General features: G+C 35.3%; 1 protein-coding gene across 4 annotated transcripts in view; it reads right to left on the bottom strand.

The window, feature by feature from the left end:
• b3galt1b (UDP-Gal:betaGlcNAc beta 1,3-galactosyltransferase, polypeptide 1b) overlaps positions 1-16220 on the bottom strand; it is a 146127-nt gene that overhangs the window by 56689 nt on the left and 73218 nt on the right. For all 4 annotated transcript variants that reach the window (XM_052606611.1, XM_052606609.1, XM_052606612.1 and 1 more), the window contains exon 2: positions 12038-12086. The gene's annotated coding sequence lies outside the window, so the exon portion shown is untranslated. The remainder of the gene's footprint in view (positions 1-12037; positions 12087-16220) is intronic.

The following is a 16220-nucleotide window of genomic DNA, read 5'->3' as shown; positions in this document are numbered from 1 at the left end:
CATACAGGAGGAGGTGACAAGGAGCTGCACACGAGGACACTGAAAGCCTATAATCACTCAACAATAGCTTGCTGTGAGTGGGAAGAGTGTGTGTTTGAGACAGATGCTTCTACAGACAACACAGTGAGAAGGGTACATAGAGTACATACATGAGCAGAATTTAATAAACACTGAACTGACTTGAGCTGCATGATGACACTATTGTCTTTTTGGAACTGCTTTACATCACTGATTCTGTTACTTTACTGTGAAGCTGCTTTGAAACAATCTCTTCTGTATAGAGCGCTTAAAGGAGATAGTTCACCCGGTCATCATTTATACACACTCAAGTTGTTCCAAACCTAAATGAGTTTCTTTCTTCTGCTGAACATAAAAGAAGATATTGTGAAGAATGTGGGTAGCCAAACAGCTGACGGTAGTCATAGTGTTGTTCCAGCTGTGCAGGTGAATTTTCTCTTTAAAGGTGATGAGAGGATGTTTAGAATTAGCAATGCCTGATGTACAATTCATGCATTTGAGGTTTTTCAATGAAAAAGTGTTTTGAATCAATTTATGATTCATTCTGAATTATCTGAGCATTTCACTCACAGCCTGAGTTTGAAACAGTTTTGCTAAGCTATCTAATGGGGATATATAACAGCTGTTTTATTATTTTTGCATTGAATTTACTAAAATAAATATAACATTTTGATATGATTATTTAAAAAAAATCCAAAAGAATTACAACAAAATAGTGTTTTTATATTTATTTATTTACCTTAATCAGCACGAATGCAAGAATGATCAAAAGTGACAGTCGACTTTTACAATGTTAGAAAAAAAAAAAAATCCATATTTATTCCAAATATTCCATAATACATTTTAAATGAATTCTATTCTTTGGACTTTCTATGAAACCTGACAAAAATGTATCATGGTCTCCACAAAAATATTTTATACTGTAATATTTTAATGCATTTTTTATAAAATAATGTAATGTTTTACAATATTAAAATATTTACTGTATTTTTAGAGTAAATACCAGTTAATTTTAAGATGGCTTATCTTGATGCACTTTTAACAGTTTGCCACACAGAGAGAATAAGAAAAGGGTAGAAGGAGTGGATAGGATCTGAGGGGAGGAGACAAAAGAAATTATCAAACTACCCTGGGAATTACCATCTGACACCATAAAGAGAAAGAGAGAGAGAAAGAGAGATCAGTGTGTGCAGCTCTGCCATGATCTCCAGCAGATCCATTCATCTTCCTTCTGAAGAAACACTCCACACTCAACCTGCTACAACAAAATCAATCTTTCACATTATCGTCAGCCCAAGACGGTCATTTATGCACAGGTGAGAGAGAAGAGCAGTGCTCCGGTGTCAACTCGCATTCAAACGCAGACAAAAGATCCAAAAACTGCAATCTGACATGAGTGCAAGCAAAGAATTCAGCATTTCCATATCCAGAAGAGTCAGTCAAACGTGTGCGGCATGAAGTCTCCACACCACAGCCTGAGGAGGAACTGACACATTCATTTAGTGACCTTTTCTGTGCAATTTCAAAGCAACTTCAATTTGTCAAATAACTGTAAACTGGCATGGATCTGTGACTTCACGTTACATTCTCCTTGAGAAATGCACCCGCTGCACCTGTTCGCGGGAACCAAATGAACCTAGCATCATTTAGCCTAAAGGTTTCATCAGCAATTTCTTCCAGCTGTCCTCAATACAACAACACATGCATATATTTCCTATGGACACATGCATGAATGGTAATATTATTTTCAACGTTTTTGAAAAATGTGAACTACTACTTTTATTTGACCATACATACAGTGATAACAACAGTGATATATTATTACCATTTAAAAGAGCTGTTTTCTATTTTAATGTTTTAAAATGTTTTTTTTTTAGATTTATTTCTGTGATGCAAAGCTGAATTTTCTCCAATGAAGCAGCACAACTGTTTTCAACATTGATATTAATCAGAAATGTTTCTTGAGCAGCAAATCAGTATATAAGAATGATTTCTGAAGATCATGTGACACTGAAGACTGGAGGAATGATGCTGAAAACTCATCTTTGCATTGCAGAAATAAACTATATTTTACAATATACTCAAACAGGAAACTGTTACTTTAAATTGTAATAGTATTTCACAACATTACAGATTTTACTGTATTTTTGATCAAATAAATGCAGCTTTCTTAGGTCTATGCTCATGCCTCATGGTGCTTTAAACACACACTCCATTTGAGATATGATTTGGATATACTTTAGATTTCTTTACCAAAGTGTAATGGTCGTGAATGGAATGTGTTAAATCAATCACCTTTTTGCCTCCGCTTTGTATTATTTTTCTGAATAAACACATAATCTGCCGGATTTGAGAGCTGCAGTCTTTTTTGACATTTGTTTATTTTTCGACCATTGCAACTCAATTTGAAATCTCTATAATCTGAAGCTTAAACAATGATTCTTTAGCCGCATGGTTATTTGTCAGTCATAAAAGCATAAACATACTGCCTCTATGCCTGAGAGAAATACACACAGCTTTTCTGCAACCGTAAATCCAAAGTGACAGCACACTAATGTAAATACATCTCTCTCTTTCTGTTGCCTAACCTCCCTGGAAACTACATCCAACATAACTGCATCTACAAAGCTGTCAGTAAAAGGTATAGTCTGCAAGGTAGCGATTTGTTCCAGCTGTAAATTACATATTTGCTTTCCAAGGAAGCCTCTGAAATGCAAAACAATTTAGTGTAGAATGGATCCGGAGTAATGCACTAGTTCCATGAAGGTTAAAATAATTTTTTTCAAGCTATTTATAACTACTCCAGGTGTTGAGGCTGAATTTCCCCAGCATCGCTCTGTTTTTGCAAGATCAAACATTCAACTTTACTTCAAATCGGCTCAGCTGTGTCCACAATTACACAACCTCTAAGTACTGGGAAATATATACACATATATATATATATATATATTGGGATCAGTAAGGTTTTTAATGTTTTATTTATTTTAAATTTTTTAAGTCTCTTCTGCTACAGTAATTCCTTTTTTGGAAATGGCCTTTGCAGGATTCTTTGAGTAAAAAGTAAAAAAAAAATATATATATATTTTCTTTTACATTCTTTTATAAAAATGTTTATTTATTTGTTTATCACTTTCTTCACTTGATTTAACACATCCTTTTAAAAAAAGAAAGAAAAACAAATACTGACTCCAAACTTTGGAATAGTTGTGTACCTTATATTGTTACATATTGTTATTATAGGCAAATACAATCATGCCAATAAAGTTCTTTAAATTGAAAACTGATTTCACTGTAAAACACAACTCAGCATTTTGAGTAAGAACTATCCATTTTGTAATATCCATTTCTTTTTTGTTTGCACCTCAAGTATTTCAAAATGCCAAACTCTTTCTTGCACTGATGCCAGACTCCAGTTCATAATGTTCACGTTCATTTTTATTCCTTTGATATGAATAATCTCATCTTTTGTTTTGTGCACCAAATGAAAAGAGAAAATAATCAGATGAGATGAAGTACAATACTTTACATTTGATTTACTAAAACATACAAACACAGGCTTTTCATATGGTTATTGAAAACATAAACCATTAACGTGATATATTCATGCGGTCAAACAAACCACCCACTCGGACCACCGAGATCGAGAAGTTATCGCTACATTGTTTATCAATCATTCAGCTTCTTACTGTCGAATGTTGCTAACTGCATTTTCTGCATCCCTGCTAAATGCAGTCTGACTTCAAGGGCAACTGCTCTGCAAAGTCACTCTACGGAGAACATTAATAGAGCCGTTTAGGGTTTTAGAAATCCCACAAACATTCATTACAAAGTTTGCAGTTTATGTCGGTGGAATTTTATGAGCAGATTCAGTACAGACAGGAAGAAATGTGAGCCTAAAATTAAATCCTGTGAAAGTCCACATAATCTTTACTTTTAGTACATGATTGGAGAAAAACTGATCTTCTAACCAGTTTAATATGCATGATCTTGTTATTCCTCCTGCACTACACCAAGGCATATAAAGTATACTCAGAATACTATACCACATTTTCTGCAGTATATAGTATGCTTATAGTATTTACATTTCTGTATGCTTGGAATACCCAAAAGACCAACTATATTTGAAAAACATATTGCATAATACAACGCATATTATTAGTTGATTAAAATATACTGACAGCTCTAATTGTTACATAACCCAATATTTACTTAATGTTTAATAGAAATGTAATGCCACTCCCTGGTAAGAACATCAATAAACATGAAACATTTACAATGTCGCGATTTTTTTACATGTAACAGTGGCCATCAAAATACATACATATATATATATATATACTGTATATCACACCACTGCAAAAAATTCACTACTCTCAAAGTAAAAGGTAATGTTTTTTAAGCCACTTACACACACACACACACACACACACACACAAACAAACTATAATAATTATTAAATAATAATAATAATAATAATAATAATTTTATTTGTAAATAATCTGGATGGCAATCCAAGCGGTCATGTGACAAAATCAAATAAAATCAAATGAAAATATATCAATTAATTTACAACAACACATTTCTATTTATTTGTTTGTTTGTTTATCAAAAAAAGCACAAGAGAACTTTATAAATTAAAACACGAATGGAAAATAACCTGGTTGTGTTAGAAATTATTATTATTAGTACAACAATAATAGATTATAAAAGTAATAGATAGATATATAAATATAGTAACATATTTCTGTCATAATTTCTTCAAGTTAAACCAAACTTTAATGACAAATTTTTTAGATTCAATGTGAAAAGCTCATGAAGTGACTCTCAGAACAGCTCTGGTTCATTACCTCATATACAGAGATAGCAGACGCTAAAAACACCGGAAGCTTCATGTGTGTTTGAGTTTATGTATCAGATGAAAATCAGGTGTACAGAGACATGCAGAATTATTAGCAACCTACACTGACCGGCTGCTGTTGTGTATGTCTTTTGTGTGAAAGGCTGTTAAATCCATATTGAGTAAAAAATTCCAAATCTTATCATCATAATATATTCATTTTATTGTGATCTTAATATGACTTTATCACCCAGCCATGTTTACAGCATATAATGCATAATATTAGTAAGTCTTAAAAATAAAGGTTTCCAACTGTGTTTTTGCAGCGATGCCATAGAAGAATGATTTTGGTTTCAGTTCTTAAAATAACCGTTCTTAGTTTGCAGAACATTTAAACAATCTAAAAAAAAAAATATTTTTTCACACTAAAGTAACTTTGTTTTCATTGAAAAGTTTCCATTTAAGGGTTATTATGGAACTGTTAATTACAATAAAGAACCTTTATTATTAAGAGTGTAGATATCAGTTTGGCCAATGTGAATCTTACATTCTCTCTGCCAGGACCACACAACACTTCTTTAATTACCTACTTTAATTTACATCCAATTGATCTGGAATATTGATTATTAGATTCAGGAATGAGGAGAAGGCTACTAAGAAGCTGTTAATCTCCACAGAGAAGCAAAGCATGTGTGAAAGGAAAATCACTAGCCATAAAGCAGCACCACAGTCATTGTAAACGCTCACACAACATACAAGCCATGATGAGTTCCTAATTTATACACAATCCACGCCTCCACACACCTGCCCTCATGCTTCAACGCATAACTTCTTCTCATGCAACACACACCCACACACGACCCACACTTCATTTATACTCTCTAGTCAGTTTGTCACAAAACAAAGGATGAAGAGAGAATAATTGACCAAGCTACAGACGAGGCATGCAGCTTTCAAACTTTATTATGCTTTCACAGACATGGCATCACTTTGTGTACAAAATGTATCTTTTACATTCTCATATTGCAAAACTATTTTAATCAAATGCATACAAATATATAGTGTTCATTTTATTTCATTTAATAAATAAATATATATATCTTAGTGTACATGTGACCATTTTTAGGGTCACAGCCACAGCCACGTTACAAATCATAAATCATTAAAAGTCAAAACAGTCCCCCCAAGACTACTGGCAATATCCAGTACCTGTACAGTGCCGAAAAAAATTACTCAGAATTAAATTTGAACAGAACAGATATTTTATGTGATTCTGTTTAAATGAAATGCTGCATCAAACCTTTAACTTTGCTGTTGTCATGACAGCCAGTACACTCTAAGAAAAAAAGGTACAAAAGCTGTGACCAGGCGGCAAGGATGTCGACCGGGTGCCGCCATCTTGTAGCAGAACTTCACTTGCGTTAGCATTCCCATTGACTCCCATTCATTTTGGCGTCACTTTGACAGCGAATAACTTTACATCTGAGGCGTTTAAAGACTCCGTTTGTCCATTATTTATTTCTAAAGATACACAACAATGTATAAAGGGCTCCATTACCTTCTATGTTACATTATGGCCCCGTATAAACAGTTTTTGTAAAAAATAGGCTAACGATTGCATCATAACCACTCGACTCTCAGTTGCATTACCGTACAGACAGGAGGAGAAGCTCGCAGGCAATTAACTTAATATGGCGTACTGGCATTACATATTAAAATACTATACAAAATAATTAATCAGAATACTTACTCCTGCTCACTCACGACAAAGAACTCCCCGCTCAAGCTCACCGTCTCTGCAAGATTAACGATGGCAGTTTGCACGCACAGCCACTTAGAAGATTTACATCTGTCAGACAGGTTGCTGACGTCATCAAGCTTCGTTTGAGTCTGCGCGTCAGAAACGGAAGTGCTAAAAAACGCTAAAAATGGGCTTCAATTGTCTCAGTTGAGTTCCAATGGGGTCGCTGTGTCCATTTCTTTTACTGTCTATGGCTGTGACTGGGGCAATATCTTTTCAAAAAAGTACACTTTTGTACCTTTTAGGTACTAATATCTACACTTTAGGTACTAATATGGACTGTTTAGGTACAAAGGTGTGCTTTTTGAAAAGGTACTGCCCCAGTGACAACTTTTGTAACTTTCTTTCTGTCAGCTCTGCATAAAAATCTACAGAAAATATGTTTTGTTATTTTAATAAAGATTTTCATGCATACATTTGTGTCTATTTGCATTTAAAAACAGGTTTTTTTAGTATCACTGAAATTACATGTTGTTTTTTATTATTATTTGTAATTACTTTTTATTTTTGTATTTTATGTTTTAATTTAAAAGTTTTAGTCTTTGAGTCTTTTTAATGTCTATGTAGTGTTTATTATTATTTTCTTTCAGATTTAATCTTGGTTATTTTAGTTAAACTAAGTTAAATTATATATATATATATATATAGATAGATAGATACATAGATAGAAAAATTTAACCTTATTCAAAATAAAAATAATTTTTTAAAGATTTTTTTTACATGGAAACAAAATTCTATAATTTTCCTTATAATTCTAAAACATGAACATGGCACTAGTAAGAGGTTCAGATTTGTTGACGAAAAACTCAAACTATATATGTACAAATGTACTATACAGCTTTAGGTTTAATTAGACGATCAGGGTTAAACAAGGCTGTTTCTGTGGCTCAGTGGTAGAGCATTGTGTTAGCAGTGTACTGTGTACTGTAGTAAAGTTTCCGAAAAAAAGCTATGTCTACATGAGAAATGCATGTGTTTTTTGCTGTCTTTAAAAACATGAGTAGGAAAATGTAAAGTACTGAGGGATTAAAATCCTTTGTCCTTTGATACACTGTAAACTGCCTTGATTCCAGGAAATGATCCTGTACTTTTTCAAATGGATATGGCCTCATTCAAAGAGATCCAATTTGTCAAAAATATTAGTCCTGAAGGCCGTCTATGTAACCCCTACAACACAAAAAAAGCTGCAAGCATTTGCACAGCAAGCCAATGACAGTGTTCCTTTAACCCATCAAACGTCACAATCCAGCCAGGAGACAGAGAGAGCAGTGACACAGAGGATATAAACTGGAGAATCACTGAACACGCTCTATATGAGAAAAGTGCTTCCTATATCTCTACAGCACAGACACAAAGAGGAAACCTCTCAGCTCATTTAAAGGTGAAGGGTATAACTTATCTAGTGGTAGTAGTACTAAGACATATAAAATGTGAGTGAAATCTGTTAATCGATATGACATATTTAGAATAGTGTACTAACATACTACTCTTATGCATACTGTGCGTACTATTTCAACCCAGGCTTACTAATTAAAACCGTGCCATACAATTCACTTATTTCCAGTTGAAATGAACACTAGTGGCAACTTACTGTATTTTTTTTTTTTTTTTACACAAATTATGATTAGGGTACCTTTATAACCATTATGTACCGAACTGAATCAGAACGCAGACTTTGGTGCCTCATTTCGGTGCCACTTAAATGCATGAGCTGTCAACTGAAATATTTGCACTCCTGTGCCCCAAAACGGACATATAAAGGATTACTAGTTAAATTATACTGCATTCATGTGGTGACAGAATAATCATTAAAATAATTTACCAACTGAGAAAATTCAAAACTCTTGCTCTGATGGCAGCAGGAAGCCTACCATAAAGAGAACATTATAATGTTTTTACTCCACAACACCAGTCAAATGGGTCCTTTTGTGATCTGATGTGGATTCTTGTCACAGAATGAGGAAAATATGTTTTATACAGTAAAAAGCTATGTCGATTAGCATGGATTATATATATATAGTTAATTATTATGAAATACCAGAGATTGCTTGAACAACACAGATAAACTATATGCCTACATTGTCAGAGTCGAGTGTTTATTGTCTTTGTTTTATCATTCAAAACGATCCTCTACAGTGAATGGGTGCCATCAAAATAAGAGTGCAAACAGTGGATAAAAACATCACAATAATACACAAGTAATCTAGTTGATCAATTATTGTCTCACTTATAAAGCTTTGTGTTTGTAAATAACAAATTCGTCATTATGAAAAACTATATGTTACTATATAGTAACTCTGGCATAACACTTGTGTTGTGCATGGTCTCTGTTAAACAAATAAAATAAACTAAACTAAACTTCCCACCAAAATAGAGTCCATAATCCATAATCCTCCAAAATCAATCCCTGTTGTCCTCTCACATCAAAATCCTCTGACATATTTGTTTAGAACCGCTTTGGACTATTGTTGTTTGTATACAGTAATTGATCTGTGCATATGTCTCTACTGATTCAGATGAGACAACTTTTTTCACTGGAGAAGGCAAGAGGACTCTTAGCCAGGGGTATTTTAGCCATTTTAGCCATAAACAACGGTTTATAAATGTCTTGAAGGATTTATTTCTTAAAAACATGCAGCTTTTTGCTCCTCACGACATTAACTGATGGACTGGAGTGGTGGGGACTACTTGTCAATTATTGTGATGTTTTTATCAGCTGTTTGGACTCTCGTCCTGACGGCACCCATTCACTGCAGGGGATCCATTGATGAGAAAGTGATGGAATGCTACATTTCTTCAAATCTGTTCTGATATGTACAAAAACATGTTCAGATTCAAGTTCATTTGTTTTAGTGCAAATCACTAGATGTTTCACTTTAAAACTATTGCAAAATAAGCAAGAAGCAGCATAATTTTGCAGAAATGTTGCCACTGGCATGTTTTTTCAGTGAGCTTGGGTTGTAATCTTTTCTGTATGAACAGAAAACACAGATGTCCAGCAAAATTAGACAAAATGTGTACTATACAACAGAGCATGCTGCATGCAAAACTGCATCCCAAAATGCAATGCACTTTAAATTGATAACAGTCAAGTTATCACAAATTTTTCATTAATTTTTGGAGTGGTAAAAATAAATTTTTACACAAAATTTTATAAAAATTACATCAATGATGAGACATCACTTCCAGAAATTATAAATATAATGTGATGAGGTCATTTAACAAAAATGAAGCATACTATTGTGTGAAACATATATCATTGCATAACGCTATATGCATACAGGTAATTCAGTAAGTCAAAAACCAGTATTTCATTCTCAAATTTCTCATATAAAAGCATTGGCTTGACCACCTCTTTTAGGCTAGTCAAAGCAACTCTTAGACAGAGATTTCATTAAATTCTGCTAGTGGCACAGAAATTACACACATCATTTTTAAATGTTGATATAAATATATTTTACAGTATTTTACAGTAAGAAATTACTAGGAAACAAAACATCTGACAAGCACATTTCAGCACACATAACTTTAACTTATGCCTTTTTTACTTGAAACATATTCCCATATGGAATATTTGGCATTGCTTACAACAACCCCACATCCAAACAAAAGTTCACCAATTGACAAAAAGCCAAAGGTTTTTAATGAGCACAACTAGTTCGCCCAGTGGTTTCACCAAACTCCCAGCTGACAGACTGTGCCTCCAAGCCACAGAGTCCGCTTTGTGCTGTTCTATTTATAGACAAAGGGAAATCAAATGGTGAAATGAGAGCACACCCCCAGTGCGGCGCTTAAAGTGTGGCTGACGGTTTAATGAATGCTAATTGCTCCTTAGTGGAAGCACAGGATACAAATGTGCTGACACACACACACACACACACAGCCAAATCACATATGTCCTGATATATTACAACTTTATGATCCCACACAGCCACATTTAGCATGATCTCTCGAATCTTTAATCCAGTGGTTCTCAATTACAGTCCTCGCGCCCCCCTGCTCTGCACATGTTGTATGTCTCTCTTAGTTAACACACCTGATTCAGATAATCAGCTTTTTAGAAGGGAGCTCCGTGCATGAACTGTGTTCTGATTGACATGGTCTCTACACAGTGCTCATTGCTTCCTACTCCCTGAGCAGGGGACATCTGTTGAAGTTTACTTCACTTCAGAACGTTCACTCACAGATTTCTTTTCTTCTCAGAAACATTCAAAATGTGCAGAGTAGGGCATTGCGAGGACAGGACATGAGAACCGGTGCTCTAATCTATCCCTCATTTCAAATGAAGATCAAAATACACGAACCTCTAATTTTGCTGATACTCTTGCTGATGGGGCATCCACACGTAGTAACACATACTAACATCATCAGTGCACCACTCAACTTGCCATAGCGTTTGAAAATGATTGCTTTGTTAAGACATGCTATTAACATAATCTGACAAAGAATCAGCAATAAAATCAACATTCTGAATATAAACGGCAGAAGTGCACCATGCATAATCCAACTCACTCAGAATGCATTTCCTACAGTACCAGTGTCTTCACTCCTATTGGTAGTCACCACATTATGGTTTATTAGCATGCAATAACACTTTTCTCAACTTTTATCTCTGGATATGCCCACATCACTAGATGTATTGTTGATTGGAACATGTAACTTATTTTCCAACTTGCAATCAACTCACCACAACTTTTAAAAAGCACTGACTGTTAAAATAGCATGCATTTCTGATTCAACAAGGATTTTGAGTTTTCTCAGCAATACAGTGTACGATTCTACAGGGAAAATGTTTTAATAAACTGCAAAATAACTGCAGAAGTGCTTAATGTATCATGAACAAAATTAATACATGAATCAAACTCACTCAGAATATCACTATATTTGTGACTAGCCCTGAATTATGCTAATCAGGCACTAGATTGCAACCTTGGCTTATTTCAAAATAGACATCATTTGCAGAGTGAGTAATTTTGGCCGGTGCCTTTATGCAATAAAATCAATTTATGGTGGAAAACTCAAAGGGCCTTTTTAATTAATTCCTGTATTCCCGTATACTACAAAACACAAGAGGAGAAAACGTACGGGACATCACAAAGCTACATCTGAAGGTCAAATTTCAAAGTGCTCACTTCTATAAAAACTGCATTTAAAGGGGCCATATTTTTTTATTGCTTTATGTCATATAAACAGCACAAGGAAAGTCACTATAAACCAAAACTACTTTTGGTCCAAGTATACAAAAAAGGGTTTACGTGAGAGTTTACTGTAAAGAAGTCAACAAGAGTTTGTTTTCTCTCACGGAATAACTTTGCACTCTGTCAGAGAGCAGCAATCATCAGCAATCCAGCCTTTTTCAGAGGCATACCGTCACATCCTACCTCAGATATGACCTATTGAACCATAGGCTCTCCTCCCTTCTCCAACCATCTGTGGAAAGAAGACAAGAGGTGATTAGAGAGGAGCTGACAAAAGGAAGAGAAAAATATAGCTGCGAGCAGCAATTACGGGACCAAGCCATAGCAGCAGCAGCAGCAGCAGAAGAGATGTTTAATTTAACCAACGTCCAAAAGTAGGATAAGCAGAACTATCATTTTTGGATTAGTCCTTTAGAGGTTAAGAGTTCATTTTAATAACATTTACAACTGACAAAAATTGTAGAGGTGACATTCTAGAGGTGAAAATATTTGAATATAAACTGCCGCAATGCATCATAAACAAAATTAATGATGATAAAAACATGAATCAAATTCAATCAGAAAGCCAGTGAACAGCAAACATTCATGTAACCATGCAAATAAATAAATACAATTAATACATTTTTGGTTTTCTAATGTTGTGTTTTGACTGTGTCATCATCTGATTTATTCAAAACAGCATGTAACAGTATGTTAGAGGCATAAATGCATTTCAGTGTGAAATACAGTATCACAGGGTGGCTTTTTGAACCTTACTACAACTGGTTAAATTTATCGCCTGTGCACATGACAACCTGTGAACAGCATACAGTGTTAAATTACCCAAATTGCAAAAACTAAATGTAATTTCTCAATTTAGTTTTAGTTTTTGGCAGTGCTCTTAAAAATAAGGAACAACCAAAGAACCTTTCAGTGATCAGTCATTAAAATATATATATTTTTAAAACATTTGAATAATCTAAAGAACCTTTTCCAACTTATTTGTTATCCAATGTTTCATTTTCACAGATTGAAATGTTTACTGTCTTTATCATTATATTTGCAAGGCCATTTCTCATGAACATTAAAAAAAAAAAAAATCACGTTTGGTCTGAAGATCACCGCTACAAATTTTGGTTAAAAATTGTTTTTTGTGATGATGAAAAGCACTTCCGTGATCCAAATGATCAGTTGAAAAACAATCACATTGGTTCAAAAGTTATGAGCTGAAATTCAAGGGCAATTGCAACTTTAACCTGCTGATGGTGCTAGACGGTTTAAGAGGCCAACCCTAAGATTCGAAGATTGAAGCACAAACCCTCCTCTACGCCAAATTTTACGACTTTCTGCCATATGATTGTAGATGCTGCCATGCAACGGGTGCCTACAAACCTACAATAATCAAAAGCCAAAGAGTGAAAGGAAACAAGAAGTCAGGCAGAAAGAATGATGACAAGGTGACGGCGATGAAGCGGGTGAGGAGATGACAGAAGGAGGATGGATGAGAGATGAATGGTTGCATTCTTTTATGAATCTGTCAGGTTCTGTGACTGGAACAATTGATTATTAGAGCTGCTTTGTTTGTAAGGTCCACTGTGACCTGTCTGAGAGCAACAGAGATGCATTGACAGATGCGGACAGCTCTGAGAGAGGCGAGGCGATGCATCTTAAAGGGACAGGAGTGAGAGCCGTACAGTGAAAAGCATTTCATATGCCATCCTCCATGAAGGGTTGATATCCGTTTCATAATAACACCACATCACTACAACTTTTAAGATGAAAGTCTCTGGATGTAGGAAGACATGTCCAAATCCTGTCACACAGTCTCAGCCTCAGACAACACACCCAACATCAAGTCTATTTTATTTATACATATCTTATTTTTCACATTAAAACTGTGTTTTTGCAAACTTTAAGGGTTAATTCACCCAAAAATGAAAATCAGACTGCGTTTTACTCACCCCCCGAGGCGTCCTAGGTGTATATTACTTTGTTTCTTTCAGACAAATCCAGTATGCGTTATATAAAAAAATGTCTTTGACCTTTCAAGGTCTATCATTGCAGTCAGTGGATGTTACAGTGCTTCAGTCCAAAATAAGTGAAATAAAAAGCACCCTTCCATAAACATAAAAGTTCAATGCAAACGTTGATATTGTCTTGTAAACTTCTGGCAGTTTAATGCCTACAAAAATGTCTGGTAGGGGACTACAACAAGCTTCTTTCCAGGTCTGTTACGTCATGATCCCAGATAAACCCCGCCCCCAGGAACACGCAACAAAGGGGGCGGGGCCATGTTGTGCTGCTTTAGAGAAGAGGAAGAGAAAACTAGGGGTGCACATAAAAATCTGTTCATATATGAATCGATTCTGTCTTCTAATGATTCTATTGGATTCACAAGTTTGTTAATCCAATAACAAAAACCAATGTGCTGTATTAAAGCTTTAATCAGAATAAAACCGTATATTAACAGAAGCAGTATCACTTACAAACAACAGCGTATCTAAAAGTATGAGACCACAACAAACAAACATACAAACATACCATTAAGAGCTGTGCTCGCACAGGTTCTGCGCGATCCTCTTACATTCACACATTTAGCAGACGCTTTTATCTAAAGCGACTTACAGCACATTCAGGTTATACAGTTATTTTTACCAGGACATGTGTTCCCTGGGAATTCATCCCACAATCTTTTGCATTGAACATTAATAATCGCTTCATTAAGAATCTCTGCATCTCAATCTGGCTGAAATTGCTAATCAATATAAAGGACATCTTTGAACATCATTTACAATACAACCAGAGCACTTTCTGAGCTTGAAAGGCGCATACCTAAAAAAAAAAATATATACTCAAATTAGATAGATTCAAAACTAAGAGACATGGGCCGCAAGCCACAAAACTCAAAGGTCATGGGATCTTTAAATATTCACTTGGTTATCTCACTTGAATTTGTTCTAGATCATTAGACATGATGTAATGGTGCTTTGTCAGTTTCATTAAAATGTCCCTTCATGCAAAAACGCTGTGAAATCACTGACTGACAGAGCAGCGATCAGCAAGGACGTGGCCTTTAGTTTCTGCTCATATCATGCAATTCTCTTTGCCTTGTTTGTTCCTCCCATCCCATTCTGCATGAAAATATGATGAGCGCATTTACACAGCCACCGCTCCTTCAGATGATTACAATGATGATGGAGACCAGCATCCTTCTAATTGGCTCCTCGTTCAAAACAAAGTACAATAGATCTGATTCGGCTGGCATACCAAATATTCATGACCTCATTAAAGACTTTATTTAGTTGATTCTACTCGAATCTTATTAATCCTGCTTGGTGCAATGGCACAGCGAACAGCAGCTACAGCAATGTTTTAATGTTAATTAATATGGTATTCATGATCCGCTTCCCCATTAAGTCTAATTTGGCTGATTCCGGCGTCTCACTTTTGCACACAGCTTAATTTCAACGCCACGTTTTCGGCATCCGTATGCGTTTCTCGGTTTCTGTCAATGTAAATGTCAGACTTACTGATGCGTGCTATTTCACAGGAAATTAGAGCTCTGCGATTCTTGTTGCAGAAAGGTCAGATAGAATCTTCTCTAATGAAACAGTTTTGACCTGATTAATACATCTCCACCTGTGACAGTGAATACATGCACATTAAAGCGCCATAACAGCCTCAGCTGTAGATAGGAATCTGCATTGACCATCTCACAATCAGCGAACAGAAGACAAATCTTTGGTTTCTAACAACCCTGTCCTCGTTCATAAAATCCTCTGCACTCATTTGTAAACAAGCTGTCATTTGAAATGATGAATGTGTTTCATTTCCTCCAATCTTTGAGAGAGAAACCCGGGCCAGATGAAAATGCATTTTGAAAACCTAAGCGCTATGTCTCTTCTTCTGAGCATCGGCGGCTTTATGGTGACAGATATTAACCGAGCAAAGAATTACAAGAGTGAAATATTCATTATTTTCCAAACTTGGCTAAGATGGAGAGTTATTGCAGAGATATTAATTGCTCGTGACAGCTGATGACTGGTGGCATGGAACTGCAGGGTAATTAAGGAGGTAGATTAATCATATTTACCGTTCCGGTGGTATCTAAGTGACAGGCCAGAGATAGGCAGACATTTCCCACTGAGATGAAATCAGCTCTTAAACTGCTTACAGGCTCCTAGCTGGAATACACAATGGGCCTGAATGCCACATCAACAATGGCAGCATCACATACGATACAGACAGAAGCACTTGGACGTATTACGGCTGTGCGAGGAAAGTCGTTTAGTGGATTGCACTGCCATAAAAGACTAATAAAGATGCAAGATTTATTCTCCAGAAGATTTCCTTCCTCCTTAAAAAGAAGAAAAAGCAGATATTTATG

This window comes from Carassius gibelio, chromosome A9 (assembly GCF_023724105.1).
Source record: "Carassius gibelio isolate Cgi1373 ecotype wild population from Czech Republic chromosome A9, carGib1.2-hapl.c, whole genome shotgun sequence".
Taxonomy (NCBI): Eukaryota; Metazoa; Chordata; class Actinopteri; order Cypriniformes; family Cyprinidae; genus Carassius; species Carassius gibelio.
The sequence above is the reverse complement of the archived record's forward strand: the minus strand, read 5'-3'. Positions and strand labels throughout refer to the sequence as shown.